This window comes from Coenobita brevimanus, chromosome 39, assembly GCF_032717465.1.
Source record: "Coenobita brevimanus isolate Jiangsu-jjx chromosome 39, ASM3271746v2, whole genome shotgun sequence".
Classification (NCBI taxonomy): Eukaryota; Metazoa; Arthropoda; class Malacostraca; order Decapoda; family Coenobitidae; genus Coenobita; species Coenobita brevimanus.
This window is the reverse complement of record NC_136992.1, coordinates 4504238-4518485: the sequence shown is the minus strand read 5'-3', so window position 1 is coordinate 4518485 and position 14248 is coordinate 4504238. Positions and strand designations below refer to the sequence as shown.

Genomic DNA, 14248 nt, shown 5'->3' with positions numbered 1-14248 from the left:
GCATAGCAATTTCGGTCGAGCGCATTTATATACACCTGCCTATGTAGGAAGGGACGTAAGTAAGCAGAGCAGTTTATCAAAATATCTCAGTAATGTCTGACCCGATTTGGATTAATAGCACAAACATTCGGGCTGTGAGTCTAGGAAGAAGTGGGTAGATTTTGGTACGGATCAAGGTGAAGATTACGGTTACTGGTTAAAGTCATTTTTTCAGATGCCGTAAGATTAATGGTTTGAGTGGAGTAAAGGGATTTATTATGCCTTCACCCACCTACAGTATGGTGGATTAGGTGTTAAGTAATTGGTCTATCCGAGCGTGCGTGAGTGCGTAGGTCCCTGCTTCCCTTAACACTCTTTTTGGGCTCGATATCTCATGAACCCATCTACGGACTTCCACCAAACTTTTTATCAATGATGTAGAATGAGATGATAAACTGATTAGGCCAACTAAGTCAAGGGGTCAAAGATCAGGGACATAAAGGGGATGACTTAGTGTAATCTTGTGGGTGTGATATCTCCTGAACCCATTGCTTAGGATTTCCACCAAACTATTGGCAGTGATGCAGTATGAGGAGATAAAGAGAAGTGATTAGGCTCTCTGGAAACAACTGCCATGATTAAGTGACTTTAGGTAGGGAATCTGGGGACCGCCACTCTAACTCAGCCAAAAAAACCGGTTAAAATGGTTACCACCCAGCATAGTAAATGGTACAGAAACCATTTGGTTTGTCACTCGATGTAGACACCATGAGGCATCCCTACATCGAGTGAGTGGATGAAATGGGTGCCCCCATTCACCTTACCATCATATACATATATATATATATATATATATATATATATATATATATATATATATATATATATATATATATATATACATATATATATATATATATACAGAGAGAGAGAGAGAAAGAGAGAGAGAGAGAGAGGGAGAGAGAGAGAGAGATGTATACCGAACTGCATGAAATGAAACATATTCTGCCAGTCCAAGAGTTAACATGCACTTGTCCACCGTCATCCACTCCTCCACTCTCCTCTGTTATGATCCCCTCCCCTCCCCTTTGTCTGTCCGTCTGCCTGGCTGGCTGTGTGGTCTGTCTTTGTCTGTCTGCCTCTTTCTATCTGTCTGTCTTTGTCTATCTGTCTATCTGTCTTTGTCTGTCTGTCTGTCTGCCCTTTTCTGTCACTCCGCCTGTCTTTGTCTATCTGTCTTTGTCTGTCTGTCTGTCTGCCCTTTTCTGTCACTCTGCCTGTCTTTCTGGATGTCTCTCTGTTTGTCTCTGTCTCTTACTTTCTGTCTGTCTGTCTTTGTCTCTGTCTCTGTCTGTCTGTCTGTCTGTTTCTCTCTCTCTCTCTCTCTCTCTCTCTCTCTCTCTCTCTCTCTCTCTCTCTCTCTCTCTCTCTCTCTCATATTCCGCCTCGCCATAAAGACCCACATTTTTTATAACGACCCACTTTTGCGATGCTCTCTTTCCATTACGACTCAGCCCCTCCATTTCCACTTCACTCTTCCACGTCATTTCTTCTCTTCTCTCACCCCCTCCTCCCAGTCCTCCTTCTCCTCCACTTCATCCTTCTTCTTTCGTTTATCATTTTTAGATGCGCAGGGAAGCTCAGTCTTATCTCCACCCCACTGTGCCCTACCCCTCTCATCCTTTCCTCTCTCCCCTCGTCTCCAAGAAGAGATAGGAGGTGAGCAGGACAGATACAAGGCAAGGACGTTGAAGCCAAGATACAGGGTGGTCCGAAAACAGCGTTCAGCTATACTTATTTTTACGTTAAGTTGGCCTAAAGCAGGCTGCAGCATCAAAAAGTAAGGCTAGAATATTGTGCCAGTCACGAAGTGCTAAGGAGTGGATGGTAGAAGCTGTTCTGTGGTCTTTTTCTGCCCACTAGGCTACGTGAAACAAAATGCAGAAAGACAATAAAATCTGGACCAGGTTAGTGTGGAAAGAGCTATAGAAACTCCACCTGGTGGTATCTTGTGTGTTGCAGGGACGGATCAATATGCTGGTGTGGGCGTGGGTGTGCCAGTGAGAGGGAGGAAGTGAATAAAATTTGCAGGATAGACATTTATAGTCTTAGAAGCTGAGCCGTCCCCGTAACACTACAAGAAATCGCCCAGGCGGAATGGAAGGGGAGCGTTATAATGGACCAGTCTGTATGGTGACATGTAATACAGATATAGCGTGGCTTGATTAGCAGAAGCATCGCATAACTATTTTGAGTCAGTTTCTGCTTATACTGCTTATGTTATCTATTATATGTTTGTATATACCTGTATGTATTTTAGTATGTATGTATACATGTACTCGTACTTATGCATGTATATCTATCTATCTATCAATCTATCTATCTATATTTATTTTATCTATTTATATATGTATATGTATGCATGTTTGTATGTATGTATTCATTCATTCATTTGCCAGACGCCATGTGTATCTCAAACAGGGTGTGGCCAAGAGGCTTAGAGTTAATTGTTTTACAGAGGGGGCACTAATCCTCCACCAACCCCACTTGACACGTAGGGAGAACGTTATGCCAACAGCATCTGGTGTTCCCAGGCGGTCACCCATCCAAGTACTAACCAAGACCCAACGTTGCTTAACTTCGCTGATCGGACGGGAAGCGGTGTACTCAACGTGGTATTTAACTAGATTGCAAATAATGACGAGGTGGTAATGTTCAACAGGGAAAAATTTGCTAAAACTGTTAAGTTTTATTAAGAACACGCACGAGTGTATTGCAATGATGAATTCATCGGGCAGTTACTGTATACCAACTCTTTACTGTTAACTGATCAGCAAGAAATACATTACCCACTGAAGAATATGGTAAACTACGGTAATTGCAATACGACTAATTCAGGACTAACTCACAAGTTGGGTGGCTTGACATGTTACAATAAGCTAGACTCCACGTACACACCACTACTGCTACTTTTATGTGTTTTTCATTCACTCTTCATCTTCGCGAACAATTATCCTGCCTAGATTTTGATATATATTTTACTATTAACCGCACCATAATAATGAATTTTCCCTTATTGACATTACGACCTCGACCCAGTTAAATCCCATAATATAAACAAACCCGACTGACACGTATACACTCTAAGACCAAGAAACAATCTTTAGCCCAATATTTTCATCTGTATCAACGCAAAACGCATGTATATGTATGCTTACAATAATATTCCGTGAATGTTTCAGTTTTCAATCAAAACTGGGACATGTACAGTGTGTACTGGACCCTAGGGAAGAAGTGATTTTGATTTGATGCAGATCAACCAAAGGTCAAGGTCACTCCTCAAGAGTTAAATATCGGGTGAGGCAGTCGCTGCTAACGCTGAACGCTTTGGATCCCGTTAGATGGTTGTGGAAGGACGTTATAGTCGGCTTGCTTTCATCTGACGGAGACTTGAGATATTCTCGCACTACCTGAATACACTAAGTCGTGGTGGGCATGGAATTCGATGAGATTTAGCTTCCTGCAGGTCTGGAATGAGTCTCCTTGGTTTTACTAGTCTGAGCCACCCTCCGGATCTACAGATTACACACCTGGCCATCAACCGAGCCAGGAGGGGCTAGGGATCTCCCACACACCCTCCTCGTTCTTCTTACCTCTTCTGCCATCTTTCTCCCTCCCTCCTCTTACCTCTTCCACGCCACCCTTCCTCATGCACCTACCCTGGGATACACTGGAGCTTGCCTATACCTTCACTCTCTTATTTTCCCTCTTTTATCACTATTATAAGACGATTTTATTAAGCCTTTCCGTCAGGTGGCGTGCTTTATTAAATTATTCTTGCAGTTTCCAAAGAGATTTGACTGAGCTTCTGGGAAACTTCTAATAATGACGAGGAAGACTTATCTAGTTTGAAAAGTTCCTCTAAAGGTCAGTAGAACTGAGTTAAGAAAGGAATAATAAGATTTAAGTTACATAATCGAACTAAAGTGGTTAAGTTTGGAAGGGTCCCTCTTAGGAAGGACTGTATTCTCTTCGATTAAGGAAACACCCCAATACATTGGCTTTACAGATTTATACAAGTACACAGAAAGATATAGACACACTGACAGAAAAATTAATAGAAAGATATATAAAATGAAAGACAGATAGATAGATATATAAATAGATAAACAGATACAGATAGATATATCGACAGATCGGGTACGTTAACAAGATAAGCATGTCATGAAATCTGTGTTTATATTATCAGGACGTAAGTGACATATGAGAGGACAACAAAATGAATAAAGGAAATTTATCGTTATCGAAGTAGTGCAAAGTAACCTCTTGAGGAGATGAGAATACAACCCTAAGGCCTTACCAAATATTTAACAGGCGGGAGTGGGCGGGCAGGTGGGAACTGGGTTATTTGAAAGAATATTCTGAGGTACTGTTGACGGTATTCTCAGTGGTATTGGACACATCGTAGTGGCTCTTCCTTTACGACTTACTTTCCACCTCACATCTTACTTTCTCCTCTAAGCTATGCATGTATGTTTAATATCGATAAAGTTTTATCGAAGCCAGAGTCAAGGGCCTTGCATGGCTGAACAAGAATAAGAGTTTCCGTCCGTCCGTTGGTTCTCTACGGACCCCAAATTATGAAACGTTTTGGCGCTTGACGGTGTACCCTTCTTTTAGTGGTCAACACGCTCAGATCAGCTCCAAGGCCTATCTATCTATCTATCTGTCTGTCTATCTATCTATCTTCCTGTCTGCCTGTCTATCTAGCTATCTATCAATCCATCTATCCGTCTGCCTATCTGTCTATCTATCTATCTGTCTGTCTTCCTGTCTGTCTAGCTATATATCAATCATTCTATGTATCTGTTTCTTGCCAAACAACTTGATCCAAGAAGGGACGGTCACAAACAATCGTCTCCACGTCGCTCTGTTCCCTACCATTTACCCGCCCTTCTCCCAACTCTCTCTCCTTTCTTATATCACTCCAGTCCATACCTTCGTCTCATCCTTGGTTTTCCACTCTCTCTCTCCCCCTCCACCTCACTCACATACACTCTCGTAGTTAATTTCTCAATCCCCATTCTCTCCCCTTGGCCAAACCATCTCAAAGTATTTCTTTAAACACTTTAAATACATCCATATCAATGCCTCAACACTCTTGTACTTCCTTATTTGGCTCAGTGTAACTCCAAATGCTCATATCCACTGCTCTCACTCTTGATCTGTGTCCTTCCAACAGGGTCCAAGCATCACTTCTGTATGTTAGAGTCGGGTTCACAGTCCTGTCATGCAGCGACTTTTTCTCTTCCACACTCACATTCCCAGTCCTTATCACTGCTTTCAGTGGACCAAACCATTGAGAAGAGTAAATACGCTCGCGCGCCAGTGTGTGTGTGTGTGTGTGTGTGTGTGTGTGTGTGTGTGTGTGTGTGTGTGTGTGTGTGTGTGTGTGTGTGTGTGTGTGAGAGAGAGAGAATTTCGATGTGTGGGAATAATTTCTACCCGCTAACAATTAACTTGTCTCGTTTGAACCACGCTGGCAACTGCATAAATTGGATATTGAACAGATCACCGGTGACGTTTCACTCTGTTGCGGGGGCAACCAGTACCGAGCACAAAATTCCACAGCGGTGGAAGAAAATTGTAGAAAATCTCAAATTGTGTTGGTAAGGAGCTATGCACACTAAGCTATAGAATTAAAGAATATAAGAAGTATGGTTTCTTTCGTTATGAAGAATATGGTACTATTGGCTGAAGTATTGCTGCACAGTAATCAAGCTATTATAAAATCAGGAACTGCTGCGATTCCGAATTTCTTGTAATGAGTCATACTGTATTTAGTGATACCAATTATAACTTTAATAGTATAGTTTGTCTGAGAGAAGATTAGATGATGTCGAGAGTCCGACAAAACAATTCTTTAGGTGTCGTTTCCTGTTAGTACGAAATGCTTGAACTAAAATCTGCTTCAAAATGTTGACATTCATCAAACATTGTTAATAATATGCAAGGAGTAACTAAATAGCAAGACCTTGCAGAAATTATCTTTCTAAAGAAAGTTGAAGAAAAGAAGCCCAAAATCTAGATATATTCACAGTGAGGTGCCTGGAGGCACTGAATTTTAAGACTAAAGCCTTAATCAGTGGGAAACAAGTGGTGCCAGGCACAACAAACCTCGCCCGACAGCAGTTTTTTTTTTTTTTTTTACCGTTTTCAAGTTATAGCCCTATGAAAATCCGTGACCTTGCGTTTGACCTTTCAAGGTCACTCAAGGTCAAAGGTCAATGTGCCATATGAAAGCTCATATGAGATTTCATATATCTTGATTATAATAAATATTTCTATCTTCAACCAGTTTCGAATTGTAGCCCCCTGAATATCCGTGACATTGAGTTCGACCTTTCAACGTCACTTAAGGTCAAAGGTCAATTTACTGATTAAAAACCCATATGGGACTTCCTATATGTTGATAACAGTAAATATCTCTCTCTCCAATCAGTTTCGAGTTGTAGCCCCCTGAATAAGCACCTTGAGTTTGACCTTTCAAGGTCAGTCAAGGTTAAAGCTCTTGGTGCCAAATGAAAGCCTATGTGGGAGTTCCTGCGTGATAATAATAGTTAATTTCTATCTGCAACCAGTTTCAAGTTACAGCCCTCTGAAAATCCGGGACCTAGATTTTGACATACAGGTTCACTCGATTACCTCCAAAATTTTATCACTTCCTTTTGGGACCATTGCCCATATATCCTGAAAGTTTGTTCAACCGTTGTTCCGTAATGTTGCTAACAAACAAAGAAACAAACAAACAAACGACCAAAAACAATACCTCGCCGACTCCGTCCGGGGGAGATAAAAATAGAATAACAGCTATAGAGATGGCAAGTTCTGTACAGTCAACCAAAAAAATATCACACACTCGGATATCAATGGTTGTGAAAATGTGCGAGTTTTGCAAACACACTTGAATCTATTAACATAATGCCAAAAAATATATACCATCCCATATGTGACGATTTATGCGATTTAGAGTCTAAATAATTACCATGGACAATATTATTTTGCATTTATATTTACAGAGTGCCCCATATATCACAGTGCTTCGTCCGTGTTTCAGAATGTTACGTGCGGTAAGATGGCCGAAACATTTTTGGTTGACCAAGCATGCAGGACTGAGAGTACTAGTTAAACCTTGCGTTAGGAAGCTGTACTCTACTAAGAGGATTACAATAATAAACTGTGGCCGTCTATAGCAACACGTAGTACAACCAGAGAATGAAACCTGAGATAAAATCATAGATACAAAGATACAATCCGTAGAAGAAGGTTAAGATAATAAAGATTAGTGTCAGACTCAGTCGGTGGTAACTGAGACGTCTAACTGGACAAAAAGAAAGATTTCAATGACATCCGGAAGGAAGGATGAACGGGAATCTGAAAGGAATGTCAGAAAATAACCAGTCAAGAGATCCTGACGAAACCTATACTGACGGTGAGGGATTATGAGAAAGGATGGGTACTTCAATGTATTCCTGTTCAAGCCAGACACAGATAATTTGGAGACAAGACATTAGGGCAAATGGGCTACAGTTAGGGGTTGGGTATATTAATCATTTGATGACACAGGCTGAATGAGAACAAAATACCAAACAAGAAGGAAAACAGTTGCAAGGTCACTAGAACAAAAAAGTATTGATTCGAGACAAGACAAAAACAAAATTTCAGATGAAATTTTAAAATCTACCCTGACGAATTCAGAGCGAGAAGATCAAAGAACAATACTGGAAACTTTGAGAGTGGAAGTGGATGAATTTAGCTGTTTTCGTTGTTCATTTGCTTGTGTGTGTGTGTGTGTGTGTGTGTGTGTGTGTGTGTGTGTGTGTGTGTGTGTGTGTGTGTGTGTGTGTGTTTAATAGAACTGTTTGAGGAGAAAATAGGAAGTAAACAAGCATAGCTGGTGCGGGGTTTCTGGCAAGGTACCAGAAAGAAAAACAGGACTTTGTAGTGGAGAGCTCACTGTACAGTACTCAGAAGGAATGTTAATGTTCATGGCATGGCGGATGACAGATTTAGGGAGATTTTCGGAAGGTACAGTACTTTTAAAATCCATGCCCATGTTGTGGCCAGTATTAAAGTTTATATTTTCGGTATAAGTTAGAGGGTAAAACAGCAGAACATATGCTCTCATGCCAGAGAAAATAGTGTCTGCAATTCGCCTGACACACTACGAAGGATATTTGTAATGCACCTGACACACTCGGAAGGCTGTTCGTAATTTACAAGCAACATTCAGAGGGCCGTCTGTGATTCGCCAGCCACACTCAGAGGGCTGTTTATAATTCGCCAGGCACACACGGAAGGCTGTTTATAATTCGCCAGGCACACTTAGAAGGCTGTTTATAATTCGCCAGGCACACTTAGAAGGCTGTTTATAATTCGCCAGGCACACTCAGAGGGCTGTTTATAATTCGCCAGCCACACTTAGACGGCTGTTTATAAATCGCCAGCCACACTTAGAAGTCTGTTTATAATTCGCCAGCCACACTCAGAGGGCTGTTTATAATTCGCCAGGCGCACACGGAAGGCTGTTTATTATTCGCCAGCCACACTTAGAAGGCTGTCTATAATTCGCCAGGCACACTTAGAAGGCTGTATACAATTCGCCAGGCACATTAAGAAAGCTGTCTGTAATTCGCTGGCACGCACAGAAGGCTGTCCGCAATTCACCTGGAACACTGAGAAGACTGTCTATAATTCGCCAGCCACACTCGGAAGGTTGTTTATAATTCGTCTGACACTCTCAGAATGTTGTCTGTGATTCGCCAGGCACACTCAGAAGGCTGTCCATAATCTGCCAGGCACACTCAGAAGGCTGTCTATAATTTGCCAGGCACACTCAGAAGGCTGTCCATAATTCGCCAGGCACACTCAGAAGGCTGTCTATAATTTGCCAGGCACATTGAGAAGGCTGTCTGTAATTCGCTGGCACAATCAGAACGCGATCTGTAATTCGTCAGCCACACTCGGAAGACTATTTATAATTCGTCAGGCACAATCAGAAGGTTGTCTGTGATTCGCCAGGCACACTCAGAAGACTGTAACTCGCCAGGCACACTCAGAACGCGGTCTTTAGTTGGTCAGGCACACTCAGAAGGCTCTGGACCATGTAAGTAATAGTCATTCCAGGGAGAGTCAAAGAAGGGTGTGGAAAGACGATGGAATTTCCTCCCCAACTCTTGTCCCTTTATTCGCATTTTACGACCCACTTCTTCCCCGCGTCTCGTAAAAGCCAGTTGACTGGCGAAAAACAGCTCTGGCTCTTTTCCCGCTAATTCTGTTATCATCAATCAATCAGTCTTTACGTCTCATGAATTCCCTGCGTCGTAGTAAAAAAGGGATTGATTGGTTAAGAAAATATTCTGTGTTGGCAGGTCTGTTTTCATTCTCTTCAGGAAATCTTTCTTTAGCTACCTGAAAACGTCTTTCAGTATCTAGAAAAAGGAATTACAACAATCTCAAAATAACCCATTACTATTTCAGTTTAATTATTTTGGTCTGGTCTTGATAATTTTACCCAGCTAAATGAAAGGCGTCTTTGCACTGTATATGTGAACTGTGGTTTTTGCCCACTTGTTACTGTGACCTAAATTGCTTGACCCCAGATTCATCCTGGATGGTAGAGCCTTTATATATGTCACCAAATGTGCATTAGACTAGGGAAAGTTTTTTCTTAGGATTTTGAAACTTCATAGCACCTCTTATTTAGCTATTTAAGTTGTATAATATTTATAATGTCTAGTATGTTATCTGCACCTCTCTTAATATCGACAAGGTTTGTAATGATAACAGGAAAATAATACAATATTATAAAAAAAACTCAATATTCTTTTGTAGGACTTTTTTAGCATCGACTTGGCTTCCCATTAATCACACCAAATATCCTAACATTTACGCACAAAAAGAAAATAGACAGTGACAGAGAACCTCGTGACTTCGTAAGAACAAGCACGAAGAGAAATTTTAAACTCTAGACAGTACTCGAGTGGAAAGAGAATGCTCAATATCACTTAATCCTTATCAGTTTGTTTTGTATATACCTCGTTACTACTTTCTTATCGGCCATGGTGCTGGAGAGGGATATCTTCACATAGTGGCAGTGATATGACCAGGTGGATCCACTGCTAGGATATATAAACGTCCCTCAGTTCCCTCCCTATCCCCCAAAAGGAGGAGGATGTATTGCAGGAGAAGGGTAATCTCAGCCTGCAGTCTACTGTCTTATATACAGATGAGCCTGGGGTTACTATAACAATAACAACAACAACAGCATACTACTACTACTTGTACTACTACTACTACTACTACTGCTGCTGCTGCTGCTGCTGCTACTACTACTACTACTACTACTACTACTACTGCAACTACTACTACTACTACTATATCGGCCATATTCTCGTGGATGCAAAAGTCTCCCTAGCATCTCCTCCTTCTTTGTTTTTCTATATATAATAGGCTATACCTGAATTTTCTCCTGTATCGTTATATTCGTCCTCAAATACCAAAATTTTCTACAACGAGTCGTATACTTTTTTTTTTTTTTTTTAAATAAGAAACGAACACTCAGAAAGTGCAACACCAGCGTCCCACAATGGGTTTAAGGCCTATCATTGATCCTACCCTGTGATCTTGGCCTTTGACCGACTGTTCTCAAAACTGAATTACCTCATTCTTCCCTGTGCATCAATCCTTCCACCAACTTTGACCAGATCGGATCAAATGTGTTTAAACTGATATTGTCCTGTACATCTCTTTACTTCACCTATTATTCTCAAAGTCAGATCACTTCATCCCTGGCTTTATTTAAACACTTCCTCTAAGATTATGCCAAATCGAGTCAAAACTATTTGAGTTACAGGTCCGAATCTTTGACTTACCCTGTGACCTATAATCACCAGTTCCTCTGATCGTTCTCAATCATTAATCAAAACTTGGTGAAATTCCATCCACCATTTGTCCATAATGCTGCTGACAGACAGACAGTCGTACAGACAAGTGAACCAAACTAAAGAAATAATCCTCTTGCGGTACGAGCACAGATGTGAAACAGTTATGTAATCGAGTCTGACCTAACCAGACCTGACAAACCTTGCCTAATCTTGTCCATTCTAACCAAACATGAACTAAGCTATGCTAAGCTAACCTAAGTTTTTTATATATGCTGTTACTATACCATACCTGGGAAGGCTAAGCTGCGTTAGGTTATTGGTGAGGTTTGGGTAGGGTAGGCTAGGTCAGGGCTAGGTTTGATTACTGTAGATTAGGTTAGGTTACCTTCAGTCAAGATTTTCGCTTAATGGCTGGATAGTAAAAAAAAGTCCAGTGCGTTGTGGTACTTTTCTGGCTTTAAGCTCAGTACAAAGATACCATAATTAATATACAAGAGGATATCAAAGTGCCGTAATACAGCATAAAATTCATTTGTAATATTATTATCGTGTGACAGATGAGGTCACTCACCATGCACTCGCTCTATGTGGGACTACTTTTAGGTGATTAAACTGAATGATTAACCAAATGGTATCATGTATCCCAGGAAACCATTTAATACGTTGTTTGGTATAATCTATTCTTTATAACAGTGCTTAAAATTGCCATCTCTTCATCTCTCCACCTTGATTTCCTCATGACGAGAGGTTTACACCAGAATCTGATGCTAGTCACAAAGAAGTTCTATGGAAAAGATGTGGAGCCTTATTATTTTGGTATCCTGCCTTTGAGCTAGAGGAAATAAGCAACAAAAGGACGAAAATCTGGGCCAAGTTAAGGCGAATGAACAATACCCATACAACCAATATATAAACGCTTGGTGGTAGTGTGGGATGTTTTTCCAACTGGATATGGGCCATAAGGGTTGAATTCCGAGGATTGGTTGGGGTTTATTGCTTATATTATACCATTCAGGGGCTAAGGGCTAGTTGCCCTATTCTTTATTGTCCGCACCGAGCCACTTAGTCCTGGTAGTGATAAGGCAATAAACGATGAAGCAAAGGAAAAATATATATCATCATAACTGAATATGGTCATGATTGCATAAATGTCCAGTGAGAAAGTATTAAAATGCCGTATGCAAAATAAAGGAAAAGAAATAGAAAAGAGAAAAGGGAAAATAGAAAAAGAACTGTCAGGGAAGGAATATTGGCGTCTGGAGCCTAACCAAGTCCACAAGTACTGGGCCCCAATGAGAAGGCTTCACTCCATTTTCATTTTACTCTTGCCACCTCCAGACGACTTCACTCATCTTAGGGGAGGGTCAGCCGTAGTCTTCATTAATCCCTTCAGCATATCATATTCCTTCCTGTATGAAATAAAACTGTTAGGAGTAAGAAAGCGTAAAATAATTAAGAGGGAGGAAACACTCGTACGTACCTGGGAGCCTGCTAGATCTACGAGGCCAAGGCTAGAGGGGGAAGGCTTAAACTGTGTTCTAATTATCCGGTATGGCTGGAATGTGCTCGCCCTTGATTGTTTTTGGGAGATTGCAATAGTCCCCCCTCCCCTCCTTTCTGTTTTGTGCCTCTCCCCCTCTCTCTCTCTCTCTCTTTCTCACACACACACACACACACACACACACACACACACACACACACACACACACACACACACACACACACACACACACACATTCACAAATGGGCTCCCCAACAGTACTCCTATTTTCCCGGTACCCTTTCAATTAAACGCCACAGTCAGAATCTAATAAAAGTTGTAGGGAGGTAAGAAGCATTTAACACCCTCAGTCACTTCTCTATAGTGCTTTCACATTAACTTGGTCCAGATTTTCGCCCTTTTGTAGTTTATTTCAAGTAGCTCAGGGGCAGAATAAAACAGTACAACAGCTCTACACCTTCTTCATAGCACATCTCTGTTACTAGCCATATATTCTGGTGTTAATCTAGTGTTATTTCGTTATTAACGATGGAGAGATGGCTCTTAGGCCAAGTGAGATTAAAACGGATTTGGTTACTATTATTCTCGTTACACCGCACGATATTATTTGAACTGAGTCACAGATGCCTGAGAGTGGTAATACCGGAATCATTAAGCGAGTTATAAGATCAAACTGTTTTATTCAGCTGAGAGTAATAAGTTCAGACTTTTATTCAGCTGAGAGTGATAAGTTCACACTTTTATTCAGCTGAGAGTCATAAGTTCACACTTTTATTCAGCTGAGAGTCATAAGTTCAGACTGTTTTATTAGCTGAGAGTCATAGGATCGCGAGTTGTAATATCACCACTAACCTTTTCATCGTCGGCACAACTCTAGCAATCTACTCAGCTAATGTGAGACTATTTTATTCAGCTGAAAGCAAGTCATACGAGCCCGAGAGAGTTAACCCTTTTGCTGTGAATACACATGTTTGCCACAGCGAAAATTTTACATCCACATTGTTGTCATAGTTGTGTTTTTCTCTCTCATTCAGCTGGCGTGCTTTCTTTTTTCTTCTTGCTATCCCCGAACGATTTTATGAAGCTAGAACGGGGCTTTGTCGATCTGGAGGGGATTGTTGCCAATTTAATAAATGGATTCACTGCCATAGACCCTTATTTAGATGAATAAAGGGTGTGGCAGTTGCAACAATACATGAAAGAGGACGTCATCCAAACTGAAAGGGGTGAGTGAACAACCGCAGAATATATATTTATTATAGGTGTTGGAGATGGACGCCTTCACGTGGTGGAAGCGATATGACTGGGTGGTGATGCTGTCCAGTTATAAAATCGTCCCTCAATCTCATACGGGACCCCTTTTCCCTGAAAGTAGGATGGTGCACTGCAAAAGAAGGATAACAGCCTGCAGTCGCCACCTCTACCACTACAAATTCCTTTCAATTTATATTGAAGACAATTCTCAGACCCGTATTCTCGTCGGTTAGGGAAGCTCCCAAGCACATTTTTCGAAGCTGTATATTTTGCTCATTACATGTAATTGTCCTAATCTGTGTCATACAATATTAATTCTTCAAACATCGCCATACTCTGCATAAATATCGTACTAAGGGATATTTACCAGCCGTATCTAAAAATAAATCGCTAAAGAAGAGGTGTTAGGGAGTCTCCTTACCCAACGAGAATACGGATTCCACCTTTTAACCCATTCAGCCCGTAGACACCAATCTTGCTAACACCAGACGATTTCACTCAGCTCACGAGAGACTCCCGGCAGTGATGAGGGTAAAAACTTATCACGATTGGCTTTGACCTGGAGCAG

At 41.1% G+C, this 14248-nt stretch overlaps 1 pseudogene; it reads right to left on the bottom strand.

Moving 5' to 3' along the window:
* Nucleotides 1–2548: 2548 nt before the first annotated feature.
* LOC145396940 (5S ribosomal RNA) lies at nucleotides 2549–2671 on the bottom strand (annotated as a pseudogene).
* Between the last annotated feature and the right edge of the window lie 11577 nt (nucleotides 2672–14248).